Source organism: Silene latifolia, chromosome 10, assembly GCF_048544455.1.
Source record: "Silene latifolia isolate original U9 population chromosome 10, ASM4854445v1, whole genome shotgun sequence".
In the NCBI taxonomy this organism is placed as follows: domain Eukaryota; kingdom Viridiplantae; phylum Streptophyta; class Magnoliopsida; order Caryophyllales; family Caryophyllaceae; genus Silene; species Silene latifolia.
This window is the reverse complement of record NC_133535.1, coordinates 28,323,876-28,340,568: the sequence shown is the minus strand read 5'-3', so window position 1 is coordinate 28,340,568 and position 16,693 is coordinate 28,323,876. Positions and strand designations below refer to the sequence as shown.

Sequence of the window (16,693 nt, the reverse complement as noted above, 5' to 3'; positions counted from 1 at the left end):
AAATGTGGAGGTAAAAGCGTCAAGCTAGTTCCTAACAGGACCATAATGAAACCATCCGAATCTCAACTGACTGAAAAACTAAGTACAATTGCGCTTCATTTGGCACAAAGCTCACTAAACTCAAACACAATCTCCTAAAAAAATATGGGATAAAACGGAGGAGTCAGACGGTCACAAACTTCCCTTTTTTAATACCGTCTGAATAAACCAGCTAAAACAAATCAACTCTTTTTTTCAAACTTGTTTTCCCCTTTCTTCTTTTTCTCACGTTCCAGCCTTCTTTTTTTTCATTTTTTTTCTTTTTTCTTTTCTTTCACGTTTCTCTTCCTTTTTTTTTTCTTTTTCAATTCTTTTTTCTTTTCTTTCTTTTTCCTCCTTCCTCTATTTACACCAACTCCATACAAAAGAGATACGGCCAAACTGCAGACAGAAACTCATACCACAAAAGACATACTAACTAGCTTGACTAGGCAGGCTTAGTTTGGGATGTAGCTAATGGGTCAAAAAAGGCAAGTTTTGGCTTATGTGGAGCTAAATGGGTGAAAAATATAAGGAAAGGGAAATTTGCAAGCACCTCCCTGCATGTGACACCAACCACAAACCCGAATATGTGCATTTGACGAGAAATTGAATGTCATAAATGTGCAAAAAAGATGAACATGCTATGCAAGGAGTACTACTCTCAATTCCTAATGAACTGGTCATGAATGTCACCAGTTATGGGCTCCAAAACTCAGAATTTATGAAGTAGTTTGCCAATTTATCAGGTCAAGTCTAAACAGTCAGCTATATTTGAACAGAAACTCGTAGATTATCCGTATGACAAAGCTAATAACTATCAATAAAGTGCAAGGCTCAAGTGAAAAGACAAGTTATAGTGCATTATCATCACGGAAATCTACCGTTCCGACTCAACCTATATGCAAAAATAAACGTTAATATTTTTTGAATTTTTGAAATTTTTCTAATTTTTTTGGATTTTTGATTTTTAATGAAAATAAACTACAATGCAAAGCTGAAAAATAAACGTGAATGCAAAAACAAATGCAAATGCAGACTCAAAAGGATGCAATACCCTCCCCAAACCAAAACGGACAACGCCCTCGTTGTCCTCCAGCATACACCAGCAGATATATACAGGGGAACGAAAATATACAACCAATAAGAAAATAAAAGCAATAAATAAAAGGAGACAAAATAAAAGAGTAAGAGATACATACAAAATACGAACTTCCCCAAACCAGCCAGAAAACTGGGGAAGTGAGTAGACCAGTAGCTACTCGTCGTCGTCGTCGCTGCTGTCACGGATCTCCTCTACCCTGAACTCCGGATCTCTCTCCTCCTCTACTCCTCAGCGCGATCTCTCTCCACTGCCACCTCTGGTTCCTCGTCCTCCTCCTCGTCAGCAGAATCCGGGTACCCCTCAGGTGGGTACCGGCAGAAGGAAGGGTGTGGCCAACCCTTTGGGATCGGAAGGTGTAGCCTCAAGTGGTACTCGTACAGAGGGTGCAAAGCAAGAGCTGTGTCCCTCTCCATACGAGCCTGACGCTCTGCAATCTCAAGCAATAAATCGTAAACGGCGCCCCCTTGGTCTATGACCGTGTTCGCCACAAAGGGAGGAGGTGGTACGAAAGTAGCCGGTAGGACCGGCTCAGTCTGTGTCTGGTCAGTGGGAGTAGGAGTAGGAGTAGGAGTGGTAGTAGTAGTGGGAGTAGGGGTCGGATCGGGAGTAGCCGTGGAAGGCTGGGTACTCCCTGAAGGTGTGGACCCCTCTCCAGTCTCAAGGCACCGCTTCTTGGCGGCGGGTGCAACAGGAGGTGGTCGCGGCTGAAGTGGAAGGAGAAGGTGAGGTAGTGGTGGCAGACGGGCACCCCTAGCAACAGTGGGCAAGGGCTCAAGACGGGGGAGAATGTCACAAGGTAAGTCAACAGACAAGGAGCCGTCAATCTTCCATGTCTGGTGGTCTGGGGTCAGCCAGTGCTGAGCAAGCATGGTATCCAGACTCAATAGCCTCTCTTCCGCGAGGTACTGCAAGTCACGAGGCCAAACGGGGAAGAGGCGACGGGCAAGAATGGTGGCTACGCCACCGCAAGCAATAGTTTCCGTCTCCTTCAGCCCCTGGCTCTGAAGGTACTGGGCGGTCAAGTAGGCAATGTTGAGGGTAAAAGGACCTCGCAGTCAATGTTTAGGTAACCACCCAGGATGGAGAGCTCGGTGTTTGTCATGTTGTTCGGCTCCTTTCGGCCGAAAATAGTGCTCCCCATCAGTCTAAGGAAACAACGGACAGGGGGAAGGTGGACCTGATGGAGCTTTCGCTCCCTAAAAGTGGTCTGGGCCAGGCACCGCCAAAGCTGACAGTGGACCTTCCTACGGCAGCAGTCTCGCCCGTAGAGGTAAGGCCAAGTAACCTACCAAACTCCCCTAAGGTCATCGGAAAGGTCCGGTTAAACAACCGGAAGGACACTGAAAGACTTGTGGGGTCAGCATCGTGTGCCCCGGAGGAGAAAGTAAAGGAGTAGAGAAACTCAAGGCTCAGCTCTAAAAAGGTACGGCCGCTCATAGTGATGAGTCCGGCCATCCCCGTGCCCCGTAGTAAAGCACAAACCGACTCGTAAATGCCGAGTCTCTCAAGTGCCGATTTCTCTAGAAATCGGGAAGGTACATGCACACAGCCTAGCAGGTGATAAAATTTCTTACGATGTAAAGCGTTAACAAAATGTACCTGCGGATAATCTGGGTGAGAGTCGAGGGAAGTGTCCCCTCGGACTGTGACCGTGCCAGAAGTAGAGGGAGCAGCAGCTGAAGTACAAGCAGCAGAGGTAGAGGTGACTGGAGCTGGCGTAGAACGAGACTGTCTACGACCCCGGCTTCTGGAACCCGAAGTAGTGGCCCGTGCAGTGACGGTGTGTGGGACCAGGGCTGCTCTAAAGGCAGTTGCGGCTACTGGCGAGTCCACCACAGGTGTAAAAGCGGCGGCTAGTGTAGAGGTAGTGGCTGATGTGGTCACCACTGAAGAGAAACTAGCAGCAGTGCTAGCAGTGGTGGTGACCGTAGAGGAAGTGGCAGCCTGAACTGAGCTAGCAGCAGAGCTAGCTGGAGCAAAAACTGTACCTGCAGCTGAAACTATAAACACTGGGGCTGCAGTAGTGACTAAAGCGGAGGTGGTGGCAATAGCAGGGGCCACCGTCTCACTCAAGGACGGGCTAGAAGTGGAGCTGGTAGGAGGCAAAGAGCTAGACTCCATCCTGTGAGCATAGGGCAGGGGGTATGATAAGAGAACAACAGCTAACAGTGGCTAAAACAGCGAAAAAACAGCAGAAAGCAGCATGTGAATCCCCAAACAGTCGAAAAATCGACTTTAGCCCTTAAAATTCCCAAATTCCTCAAAAATTTCGAATTAAAAAACATGCAAATGGTGATAGGGGTGTGATGGCAGTTAACAACAACAGCAATTAAGCACCAAGAAGTTAACTAAGCAATAGACATCAGAAAAGACCAACTGTCAGTCAAGATATTCGACTGTAAGAGCCCCTAATAGCATGTAAATGGCGATAAAGCGGCCATAACAGGTAATGTCAACAACAATTAAACAACAATAAAGTTACTAGGCAGATTACAGCAACAAGAACCATAGTGACAGTCGAAAATTTCGACTGTCCTGAACCCATATCACAAAGATCGTGTAAAATTCGAATTAAACATGCAACAAAAGCGAGGAATGGGGAAAGATCATCAAATAAGGCAAGTAAGGGCAAACAAAGACAAGGAAAGTCGAAAAAAAATCGACCAACAGTGGATTTTCGAACCCTAATTTCAATTTTACCTCATAAAATTCAAAATAATCGAAATTAAAAAGCAATGAGGAAGTAGAAATCACTTACTTGATGGTAGAAATCCTACAAATGCAATTAATCTTCAATTAAACAAGCAAAACAAGCGATTTTTCGATCTCAAAACCGCAAACCCTAAGCCTCTTAAAAACCGAGAAAACGGACACCAATCAAGGGGAAATTAAGGGGTTATGAGAGATTAATTAGCAACCAACATATTGTAGGTGGCGGATTTGGAGATTGGGCAAGAAAATATTGGGATTTGGGGGAGTGTTTGATCGCAAATAGGGGTTAGACGAAAAAATTAGGGGAAAAATGAATTAGAAAACAAAACATAAGAGTTTAAAGTAAAAACTCCCTGCGTCTTTTGCATTTTCACTCGATCGAGTGGTTTTAAACTACTCGATCGAGGACTTTTGATGATCCAGCTGCTCGATCGAGTAGAATTCTACTCGATCGAGAAATCCCCTTTTATGCTTTGCTCGATCGATTAAAAAGAGTACTCGATCGACCATTTTTTCACTCGATCGAGTACAAAAAGTACTCGATCGAGCTCTTTTCTCGCGTAAGCTCTTTATTTTCGTCATTTCTTCCTTTGGAATGCGTAAAACTTCCCCAAACCTGCATAAAAACACGTGCAAAAATATCCCAAAATACCAAATACGCATAAGAACAGTCTATAGTCTTAAATCTACGCTAAAAACTGTCTAAAACTAATTGTCCTAATTAAACGCAATAAAAGAAATTCAACGGAAATTCAAAAATTATTTATTACAAAGTGTTACACGGGGCATTTCCCCGCTCAATTCCCAAAGCAATTCAGTAGCCCCTGGGAGGGCTCCTGACTGGAGGGCGTCACCTCAGCAACATTGACTGTCCTCTTCAACTTCCATGAGCTTGAATTTGAATCATTTAATTCTCTAGGAGGGGAATAGTTCACATCCACATAAGCTCGAACTTTCCTCATCCTTGCTCCTGTATCACCGTCTTTAGCATCCTTACTCCCAACTTGATTGATAGTAATTGCACCACACCCTTTGACAGCTCCTTCATTGCTTTCATCTGTACCTGCAGCAAGGAAAACAGACGAACTTTCCTCCTTTTTGCTCTCAATCTGAGGCGGAGGGGTAACAATAGCAGCAGAATACTCCAAATTTTCATCTGTAGTGTCAATAATAGGATCAATAGAAGATAGGGCATTGCAAGGCTGAGCTTGCATGGGAGCCCTCCGGAACTTAGACTGATGAAAAATCAGCTCCTCGTCCCCTACCTGAAAGGTCAAAGTCTTCCCCCCGACGTCTATTACTGCACGGGCAGTAGACAAAAATGGTCTCCCTAAAATAATAGGGGTGTGTGCATCTTCGGGGATATCTAAGACAACGAAATCAACGGGAATAAAGAATCTCCCGATCTGAACAGGTACGTCTTCTACTATACCTAGTGGCCGTGATACACTACGGTCGGCCATCTGGACTGTCATGTTGGTGCAACTCAGCTTTTTCAAACCAAGTCTTTTAGCTAGAGACAACGGTAAGACACTCACGCTAGCGCCTAAATCGCATAGCGCGTTATCAATCAAATGGGTACCGATATGACACGGAATTGAAAAACTATCCGGGTCTGACTGCTTAGGAGGTAACTTGTTTTGAAATAGGTCCGACCTCACCTCAGTCAAAGCTACTGTCTCACTATCACTAATGTTCCTCTTACGCGATAAAATTTCTTTCATAAACTTAAGATAAGAGGGTACCTTTGTCAGCAACTCAGTGAATGGCACAGTGACTTCTAAGCTTTTCAGAAGTTCGACAAATTTGCCGAATTGTTGAGTAGCTTTAGTATTCTGCAGCCTCCTCGGGAAGGGAACCGTGATGGGTATCTCGAGTCCCTGGTTTCTCTCTTCGAATGTGTCTTCCGGAGCCAGTTCTGTATCCTTTGGACACTTCTTACCTCTCGAACGAGGTCTTTCCGGTGATTTATCGCTTAAATGAGCACTAGCAGGCTCTCGAATAAGCTTCCCGTCATCAAAACTACTCGATCGACCAATTTGCCTATTCGATCGAGCAGTTTCTTCATCAACATCACTCGATCGAGTGAAATTTTCACTCGATCGAGCAACTCCATTTTGCTCTTCACTCCATCGAGTAGAAAAACTACTCGATTGACCACTTTCTTTGCCAAATCTGCTCGATCGACCACCAGAAACCAGTCGATCGAGCACTTTCTTTGCTGTCAGCTCGTTTTCTTCGCCAGAGCACTGTTCACCATTAGATATGGCCTTCCTCGGGTCTGACTTTTGCATTTCCGGTCCCTCATATGAACGACCGCTTCTCAGATTGATGAAATTTACCGTCTCATGTGGATTCTTCTCATTTTGAGTCGGTAATTGACCCTGCTTTCTTGAAGATTGATTAGTGGCTAATTGGGCAACTTGAGTTTCAAGTGCCTTTATGAACGCATCTTTCTGTTGATCACTCAATTGCCACTGCTTCGTGAAAGCTTGCAACATAGACTTAAGCTCACCAATTTCACTCACCCCACCGGAAGATGATGCACCATGGTTAGGAGGAGTAAAGGAGGGAGGCTTCTGAAAGCTTTGTTGATTCTTGTGTGGAGGAACATAACGCTGCTGCTGGTGCGGAGGAGGTGTAGGATTGAGCACATTCTGACTAGTCCACCTCAGATTGGGATGAACTGCCCCTTGATTATTGTAATAGGAACCCCCTCCTTGCCTATATTGTTGAAAGGCAAGGACTTGATCCTTCTCCACAAGACAGTCAACAGCAGTGTGACCATCATTACTCCCACATCGCTCACATATGACGGTCTCTCCTCTAGTAAGAACATGGACCGTCTGAGGCTCCCCAACAGCTTGTAATTCCAGCTTGTCAAATCTAGCATTCATGGTCTCCAGCTGAGCCAAAACCTGCTTATCAACTGCATGAACTGTTCTAATCCCATCCCTCGGGTTACCATACTAAGCACTATGATTCGCCATCTCTTCAATAAGGGACCATCCCTTATCATCATCTGTATTCTCCTGGAATCTTCCACTAGATGCCGCATCAAGTATGGCCCTTTGGTCGTCATACAACCCATTGTAGAACTGATTAGCTAAAAACCATGGGTCAAAACCATGGTGAGGAATAGATCTCACCAACTTCTTGAATCGCGACCACGCCTCATAGAAAATTTCATCGGGAGCTTGTCTGAAACTGGTAATCTTGGCCCTCAGCAGATTGGTGCGCTGTGGAGGGAAATATCTCTTGTAAAATGAAAGAGCAAGAGACTCCCAATCTGTGACCCCAGCAGCTGTGCGGTCTAAGTCAGTCAGCCACTCCCTAGCTGAATCAGCTAAAGAGAAAGGAAATAAAACCTCCTTAATCTTATCTTGAGTTACCCCCTTAGTGGCGGGGATAGTAGAACAGTAATCTGTAAAGACCTCCATATGCTTCCTCGGGTCTTCACCAGCCACACCTCTATAGATATTGACACGTCTGTCGTGTACCTGTCAAAAATAAACTAACTAAACTAACTATATAGCTAAGGAAGTCAGGTCAATCTCCACAGGGAGGCAAGATATCTGTTGAAGTCCGTCTATTTGGTCACAAATGGGGGGGGGGGGGGGTTGTTTGATTTGTTTTCTAAACTATGAAGTTTTAAAGGAAGAGAAATAAAGAGCAAGAGCGGTAAAGGCAAGAAACAAGTTTTAAACTATCAGAGAGAGAGGGACATGTCAGGATTTCGGTTCACTACGGTAGTCCAGTGACTCAGCTGTAAATGACTCAGACGAATTAATGTAAGACGGAAAAGGGAAAGGTCCTTTCGGTCCACTTTCTATCCTAAAATACCAATAACTTAATTTTCATTCTCGTCATGGTAGTCTACTGTACATAGCAGGCCTATTTAGTCCAATCTTTCGATCTAGGATTAATTTTAGCCAGATTAAAGGATGACTCAGAAGCGTGCACTCAACTAAGTCGATAAATACAGTTAAATTGCTAGGGTGACAGAGTCTCGTAATTAATTCATCTGTTTCATTTACTACATCGTCACAATCCTACCGCAGATCCCTTAATCCCAACATGAAAAGGGGTTTAGCTACTCATGTCGCTAATTAAACTAACAGCAGGTATTATTCCAGCAGTAAACATTATGAAATAAACAATAAATCGCATAAAAGTAAATTAGGGCAGAAGAATAAATGTAACGAAATGAAGAATTAAAGCAACGAGAGATTAATTATTAATAAGGAAAGAGAAAGGAATTACAATCCAAGCGAATCCGGCGTAAAGAACACAAAATCCGACTGAAATAATCCCAAGAACAAAGTTACAGTGAAGAGGAATAAGCAACGCAGTAAAGTTTACAGTAGAAAGTTTTGATAATGAAAGATAGATAAAAAAGATCCTAATAACCTAGTTAACGTAGGTTTAAATAGGAAAGCAATAAAGTTTTGCGAAATAAACATAACACGGGCTGTTTAGAAGCCCATAATAGCGAAACCACTCGTTCGAGTGGAATAAAACTACTCGATCGAGCAAATCCTCAGCCTAATCAACTCGATCGAGTAGAAAGTTATTCGAACGAGTAACTCGTCTTTCTGCAGCTTAAGGTCGAGTAGGAAACTACTCAATCGACCATTTTGGGACGTAAAAACCACTCGATCGAGTGGTAAAACTGCTCGATCGAGTACATGACTTCAAATCAGCTCAAGTCCGCCAACGACTGCCTCGTAATCCGTGCCATGACGCTTCCAAACACAGTATCTCACTCTGGAAAATCCCGTCTCCTCTAAATGCATGCAAAAAGGACGAAAAAGAGTACGATTCCACTACTTTCGCGTCCATTTCTACAAAATGGACAAAACGAACCAAAGTAGCCAATTCGGGGCAAAATACCATAAAAACAGTATAAAAATGCATAGAAATACGTGCTGAAATAGGCTAAAAAGACTATATATTATGCACGTATCAAATCTCCCCAAACCGAACCTTTACTCGTCCTCGAGTAAACTAAAATGCAACTAATGGAACGGAAATGATAACTCAGAGCTAGCTTAACTTGTCTACTTGAACCAATTTAATGCAACAAAAACAAACAGTTATAGCTAAGCAGTCAATACGCAAACGAATTATAAGCTGTTCAGAAATATAGCCAACCTATCGACCTTGCAAGACCAACAAAATCGGACTCTCTCGTGGTCACTCTTCTCTCATGAAGCAAAAGGGTGAATGTTTCATGTAAAAGAGAGAAGAAAAGACAGTCACTCACGTAACTGCGACCTACATAGCATGCATGCAACAAAAATGAAAGACAATTCAAGTACTAAAGATGCACACACTCCAACCAATAATGTCCGTCACAGCCGAGGGCTTACAAATAATTTGGGAATAGTGAGGTTCAGGTGAGAAAGGCAAAACATGTTATGGAAATGTGGAGGTAAAAGCGTCAAGCTAGTTCCTAACAGGACCATAATGAAACCATCCGAATCTCAACTGACTGAAAAACTAAGTACAAGTGCCCTTTAATTGGCACACAACTCACTAAACTCAAACACAATCTCCTCAAAAATATGGGATAAGACGGAGGAGTCAGACGGTCAAAAACTTCCCTTTTTTAATACCGTTTGAAAGAAACAACTAAAACAAATCAACTCTTTTTTTCAAACTTTCTTTCTTTTTTTTCTTCTTTTCTCACGTGATTCAGCTTTCTTTTTTCATTTTTTTTTCTTTTTTTTTCCACTTGCACGTTTTCTTTTTCTTTTTTTTTTCAATTCTTTTTTTTCTTTTTCCTTCCTTCCTCAATTTTCCAACAACTCCAAACAAAGAAATACGGGCCAAACTGCAGTTGGAAACTCATACCACAAAAGACATACTAACTAGCTTGACTAGGCAGGCTTAGTTTGGGATGTAGCTAATGGGTCAAAAAGGCAAGTTTTGGCTTATGTGGAGCTAAATGGTGAAAAATATAAGGAAAGGGAAATTTGCAAGCACCTCCCTGCATGTGACACCAACCACAACCCGAATATGTGCATTTGACGAGAAATTGAATGTCATAAAAGTGCAAAAATGATGAACATGCTATGCAAGGAGTACTACTCTCAATTCCTAATGAACTGGTCATGGATGTCACCAGTTATAAGGCTCTAAAACTCAGAATTTATCAAGTAGTTTGCCAATTTATCAGGTCAAGTCTAAACAGTCAGCTATATTCGAACAGAAACTCGTAGACTATGCGTATGACAAAGCTAATAACTATCAATAAAGTGCAAGGCTCAAGTAAAATGACAAGTTATAGTGCATTGTCATCATGGAAATCTACCGTTCCGACTCGACGTATATGCAAAAATAAACGTGAAATTTTTTTGATTTTTGAAATTTTCTAATTTTTTTTTGAATTTTTGAATTTTTTTATGAAAATAAACAACAATGCAAGCTGAAAAATATAAACGTGAATGCAAAACAAATGCAAATGCAGACTCAAAAGGATGCAATACCCTCCCCAAACCAAAACGGACAACGCCCTCGTTGTCCTCAGCATACACCAACAGATATATACAGGGGAGCGGGAATATACAACCAATAAGAAAAATAAAAACAATAAAAATATAGGAGACAAAATAAAAGAGTAAGAGATACATACAAAATACGAACTTCCCCAAACCAGCCAGAAAACTGGGGAAGTGAGTAGACCAGTAGCTACTCGTCGTCGTCGTCACTGTTGTCACGGATCTCCTCCACCCTGAACTCCGGATCTCTCTCCTCCTCTCTCCTCCTCTGCTCCTTAGCGCGAGCTCTCTCCACAGCCACCTCTGGGTCCTCGTCCTCCTCCTCGTCAGCAGACTCCGGGTACCCCTCAGCTGGGAACCGGAAGAAGGAAGGGTGTGGCCAACCCTCTGGAATCGGACGGTGTCGCCGCAAGTGGTACTCGTACAGAGGGTGTAAAGTAAGAGCCAAGTCCCTCTCCATACGAGCCTGACGCTCTGCAACCTCAAGCAACAAACCGTAAACGGCGCCCCCTTGGTCCATGACCGCGGGCGCCACAAAGGGAGGAGGTGGTACGAAAGTAGCCGGTAAGACCGGCTCAGTCTGTGTCTGGTCAGTGGGAGTGGGAGTAGGAGTAGGAGTGGTAGTAGTAGTGGGAGTAGGGGTCAGATCGGGAGTAGCCGTGGAAGGCTGGGCACTCCCTGAAGGTGTGGACCCCTCTCCAGTCTCAAGACGCCGCTTCTTGGCGGCGGGTGCAGCAGGAGTATGTCGTGGTGGAAGGAGAAGGTTAGGCAGTGGTGGCAGTCGGGCGCCCCTAGCAACAGTAGGAAGGGGCTCTAAACGGGGGAGAGTGTCACAGGGTAAGTCAACAGACAAGGAGCCGTCAATCTTCCAAGTCTGGTAGTCTGGGGTCAGCCAATGCTGAGAAAGCATGGCATCCAGACGCAGTAGCCTCTCTCCCTCGAGGTACTGTAGGTCACAAGGTCAAACGGGGAAAAGGCGTCAGGCAAGAATGGTGGCTATACCACCGCAGGCAATGGTTCCCGTCTCCTTCTTCCCCTGGCTCTGAAGGTACTGGGCGGTCAAGTAAGTTATGTTGAGGGTAAAAGGACCCTCGCAGTCAATGTTTAGGTAACCGCCAAGGATGGAGAGCTCTGTGTTGGTCATGTTGTTCAGCTCCTTTCGGCCGAAAATAGCGCTCCCCATCAGTCTAAGGAAACAACGGACAAGGGGAAGGTAGACCTGATGGAGCTTTCGCTCCCTAAACGTGGTCTGAGCCAGGCACCGCCAAAGCTGACGGTAGACCTTCCTCGGGGCAGCAGTCTCGCCCGTAGAGGTAAGGTCAAGTAACCTACCAAACGCCCCTAAGGTCATCGGAAAAGTCCGGTTAAACAACCGGAAGGACACTGAAGAACTAGTGGGGTCAGCCTCGTGTGCCCCGGAGGAGAAGGTAAAAGAGCAGAGAAACTCAAGGCTCAGCTCTAAAAAGGTACGGCCGCTCATAGTGATGAGTCCGGCCATCCCCGTGCCCCGTAGTAAGTCACAAACCGACTCGTAAATGCCGAGTCTCACAAGTGCTGATTTCTCTAGAAATCGGGAAGGTATAAACACACAGCGCAGCAGGTTATAAAATTTCTTGCGATGTAAAGCGTTAACAAAATGTACCTGCGGATAGTTTGGGTGAGGGTCGAGGGAAGCGTCCCCTCGAACCGTGACCGTGCCAGAAGTAGAAGGAGCAGCAGCTGAAGTAGAGGCAGCAGAAGTAGAGGTGACTGGAGCTGGCGTAGAACGAGACTGTCTACGACCCCGGCCTCTGGAACCCGAAGTAGTACCCCGTGCAGTGACGGTGTGAGGGACCAGGGCTGCTCTAAAGGCAGCTGCGGCTGCTGGCGAGTCCACCACAGGAGTAAAAGTAGTGGCTGGTGTAGAGGTAGTGGCTGCTGTGGTCACCACTGAAGAGAGACTAGCAGCAGTGCTAGCAGTGGTGGTGACCGTTGAGGAAGTGGCAGCCTGAACTGAGCTAGCAGCAGAGCTAGCTGGAGCGAAAACTGTACCTGCAGCTGAAACTAGAAACACTGGGGCTGCGGTAGTCACTAAAGTGGAGACAGTGGCAACAGCAGGGGCCACTGTCTCAGACAGAGACGGACTAGAGGACGAACTGGTAGAGGGTAAAGAGCTAGAGTCCATCCTGTATACAAAGGGTAGGGGTATGATAAGAAACAGCGGCTAATAGTGGCTAAAATCAGCACGAAAAACCAGCAGAAACAATATGTGAAACCCCCTACCAGTCGAAAATTTCGACTTACAGCACACAATTCCCAACAATTCCTCAAAAATTTCGAAAACAGCGTGTAAACAGCGGTAGGGAACGGGATAGCAGGTAATGACAGCAACAATTAACAACAACTGAGGTTAATTAAATCATGGCAGCATATAACCCGTCTGACAGTCGAAAAGTTCGATTAAAACAACCCTAATCGCGAAAATCTCGCGCAAAATTAGAATTGATCATGCAACAACAATGAGGAATGCGGATATATCATCAAGTAAGACAAAGAAAGGGCAACAAAGACAATTAAGTTCAAAAAAATCGATCAGCAGTGGATTTCGAACCCTAATTCCCAATTTACCTCATAAAATTGCAAAAGTAATTGAATTAAAATGCATAGAGGGTGAAGGAATCACTTACTTGACGATAACAACCTACAAATTGCAAGTAATCTTCAATTAAACAAGCAAAGAGGCGATTTTTCGAGCTCAAAACCGCAAACCCTAAATCCTCTTTAAAACCGTGTAAAGGAGCACGAAATAAGAAGAAAACAAAGGGCTTTGAAGGATTAAGTAACAAGTAACAATTTGTAGGAGGCGGATTTGGAGATTGGGCAAGAAAATGGGGATTTGGGGATGAATTTGATCGCAATTAGGGATGAGGGACGAAAATTGGGGATAAATGAATGAGAAATAGGAACAAAAGAGTTTAAGGAATAAAAACTCCCTGCGTCCTGTGCATTTTACTCGATCGAGTGGTTTTAAACCACTCGATCGAGGACTTTGATGATCCAGCTGCTCGATCGAGTAGAATTCTACTCGATCGAGAAGTCCCCTTTTATGGTTTACTCGATCGACTTGAAAAAGAGCTCGATCGACCATATTTTCACTCGATCGAGTATAAAAAAGTACTCGATCGAGCTCTTTTCTCGCGTAAGCTCTTTAATTTCGTCAATTCTTCCTTGGAATGCGTAAAACTTCCCCAAACCTGCATAAGAGCACGTGTAAAAATATCCCAAAATACCAAATATGCATAGGAACAGTCTATAGTCTTAAATCTACGCTAAAAACTGTCTAAAACTAATTGTCCTAATTAAAAGCAATAAAACAAATTCAACGGAAATTCAAAAATTATTTATTACAAGGTGTTACACGGGGCATTTCCCCGCTCAATTTCCAAAGCAATTCAGTAGCCCCTTGGAGGGCTCCTGACTGGAGGACGTCATCTCAGCAACGTTGATTGTCCTCTTCACCTTCCATGAGCATGAATTATCATTTGAAACGGTAGGAGGGGAGTAGTTCACATCCACATAAGCGCGAACTTTCCTCGTCCGTGCTCCTCTATCACCATCTTTAGCATCCTTACTCCCAACTTGATTGACAGTGATTGCACAACACCCTTTGACAGCTCCTTCATTGCTTTAATCTGTACCTGCAGCAGGGAAAACAGACGAACTTTCCTCCTTTTTGCTCTCAGTCTGAGGCGGAGGGGTAACAATAGCAGCACAATATTCCAAATTTTCATCTGGAGTGTCAATAATAGGATCAATAGAAGAGAGGGCATTGCAAGGCTGAGCTTGCATGGGAGCCCTCCGGAACTTAGACTGATGAAAAATCAGCTCCTCGTCCCCTACCTGAAAGGTCAAAGTCTTACCCCCGACGTCTATAACTGCACGGGCAGTAGACAAAAATGGTCTCCCTAAAATAATAGGGGTATGTGCATCTTCGGGGATATCTAAGCCAACGAAATCGACGGGAATAAAGAATCTCCCGATCTGAACAGGTACGTCTTCTACTATACCTAGTGGCCGTGATATACTTCGGTCGGCCATCTGGACTGTCATGTTGGTGCAACTCAGCTTTGTCAAACCAAGTCTCTTAGCTAGAGACAATGGTAAGACACTCACGCTAGCGCCTAAATCGCATAGCGCATTATCAATCAAATGGATACCGATATGACACGGAATCGAAAAACTACCCGGGTATGACTGCTTAGGAGGTAACTTATTTTGAAATAGGGTTGACCCCACCTCAGTTAAAGCTACGGTCTCACTATCACTAAAATTCCTCTTACGCGATAAAATTTCTTTCATAAACTTAAGATAAGAGGGTACCTTTGTCAGCAATTTGGTGAATGGCACAGTGACTTCCAAGCTTTTCAGAAGTTCGACAAATTTGCCGAATTGTTGATTGGCCTTGGTATTCTGCAGACGCCTCGGGAAGGGAACCGTGATGGGTATCTCGAGTCCCTTGTTTCTCTCTTCCAAAGTATCTTCCGGAGCAAGTTCTGTATCCTTTGGACGCTTCTTACCTCTCGAACGAGGTCTTTCCGGTGATTCCTCGCTTAATCGAGCATTAGCAGGCTCTCGAATAAGCTTCCCGTCATCAAAACCACTCGATCGACCAAAATACCCATTCGATCGAGTAGAATCTTCATCAATATCACTCGATCGAGTGAAATTTTCACTCGATTGAGCAACTCCATTTTGCTCTTCACTCGATCGAGTAGAAAAACTACTCGATCGACCAGTCTGCTTTTCCTGTTCACTCGATCGAGTGGAATTTTCACTCGATCGACCACTTTCTTCGCCAAATCTGCTCGATCGACCACCAGAAACCAGTCGATCGAGCACTTGCCTTCCTCGGGTCTGATTTTTGCATTTCCGGTCCCTCATATGAACGACCGCTTCTCAGATTGATGAAATTTACCGTCTCATGTGGATTCTTCTCATTTTGAGTCGGTAATTGACCCTGCTTTCTTGAAGATTGATTCGTGGCTAATTGGGCAACTTGAGTTTCAAGTGCCTTTATGGACGCATCTTTCTGTTGATCACTCAATTGCCACTGCTCTGTGAAGGCTTGCAACATAGACTTAAGCTCACCAATTTCACTCACCCCACCGGAGGAAGATGCACCATGGTTAGGAGGAGTAAAGGAAGGAGGCTTCTGATAGCTTTGTTGATTCTTGTTAAAGGGACATACGACTGCTGCTGGTGCGGAGGAGGAGTAGTATTGAGCACATTTTGGCTAGTCCACCTCAGATTGGGATGGACTGCCCCTTAATTATTGTAATAGGATCCTCCTCCTTGCCTATATTGCTGAAAGGCAAGGACTTGTTCCTTCTCCACAAGACAGCCAACAGCAGTGTGGCCATTATTACCTCCACATCTCTCACATGAAGCGGTCTCTCCTCTAGTTAGGACATGGACCGTCTGAGGCTCCCCACCAGCTTGTAATTCCAGCTTGTCGAATCTAGCATTCATGGTCTCCAGCTGAGCCAAAGCCTGCTTATCAACTGCATGAACTGTTCGAATCCCATCCATCGGGTTACCATACTCAGCACTGTGATTCGCCATCTCTTCAATAAGGGACCATCCCTTATCATCATCTGTATTCTCCTGGAATCTTCCACTAGATGCCGCATCAAGTATGGCCCTTTGGTCATCATACAGCCCATTGTAGAACTGATTAGCTAGAAACCATGGGTCAAAACCATGGTGAGGAATAGACCTCACCAACTTCTTGAATCACGACCACGCCTCATAGAAACTTTCATCGGGAGCCTGTCTGAAACTGGTAATCTTGGCCCTCAACATATTGGTGCGTTGTGGAGGGAAATATCTCTTGTAAAAAGCAAGAGCAATAGACTCCCAGTCTGTAACCCCAGCAGCTGTGCGGTCCAAGTCAGTCAGCCACTCTCTGGCTGAGTCAGCTAAAGAGAAAGGAAATAGAACCTCCTTAATCTTATCTTGAGTTACCCCCTTAGTGGCGGGGATAGTAGAATAGTAATCTGTAAAGACCTCCATGTGCTTCCTCGGGTCTTCACCAGCCACACCTCTATAAATATTTCGCTCCACCAGATTAATATAAGAAGGATGGATGTAGAATGTATTCCCATCCTCAGTCTGGAGATTGAAACCTTTCGGAATAGAGGATGCTTTAGGTACTGAATGACTAGAAAGTTTAGGCATCTTTACTGTAGAAATCGGACTGTCTTCCGCGAAAAGAGAATGATCTAGCTCTGGCTCGAAAGTACTCAAGTCTTCCTTTCGTGATTTTCTCTGCAGACGAAGTCTATGGCTGAATAATCTTTCTGGCTCTGAATCAGCT

General features: G+C 44.4%; 2 non-coding genes across 2 annotated transcripts; both read left to right on the top strand.

The window, feature by feature from the left end:
- The first annotated feature begins 6,958 nt into the window (after positions 1 to 6,958).
- Positions 6,959 to 7,065, top strand: LOC141609895 (small nucleolar RNA R71). Its single transcript, XR_012527799.1, has one exon. It is a non-coding gene; the product is annotated as a small nucleolar RNA R71 (small nucleolar RNA).
- Positions 7,066 to 16,072: 9,007 nt separating this feature from the next.
- On the top strand, positions 16,073 to 16,179 carry LOC141609843 (small nucleolar RNA R71). Its single transcript, XR_012527750.1, has one exon. It is a non-coding gene; the product is annotated as a small nucleolar RNA R71 (small nucleolar RNA).
- The last annotated feature ends 514 nt before the right edge of the window (positions 16,180 to 16,693 follow it).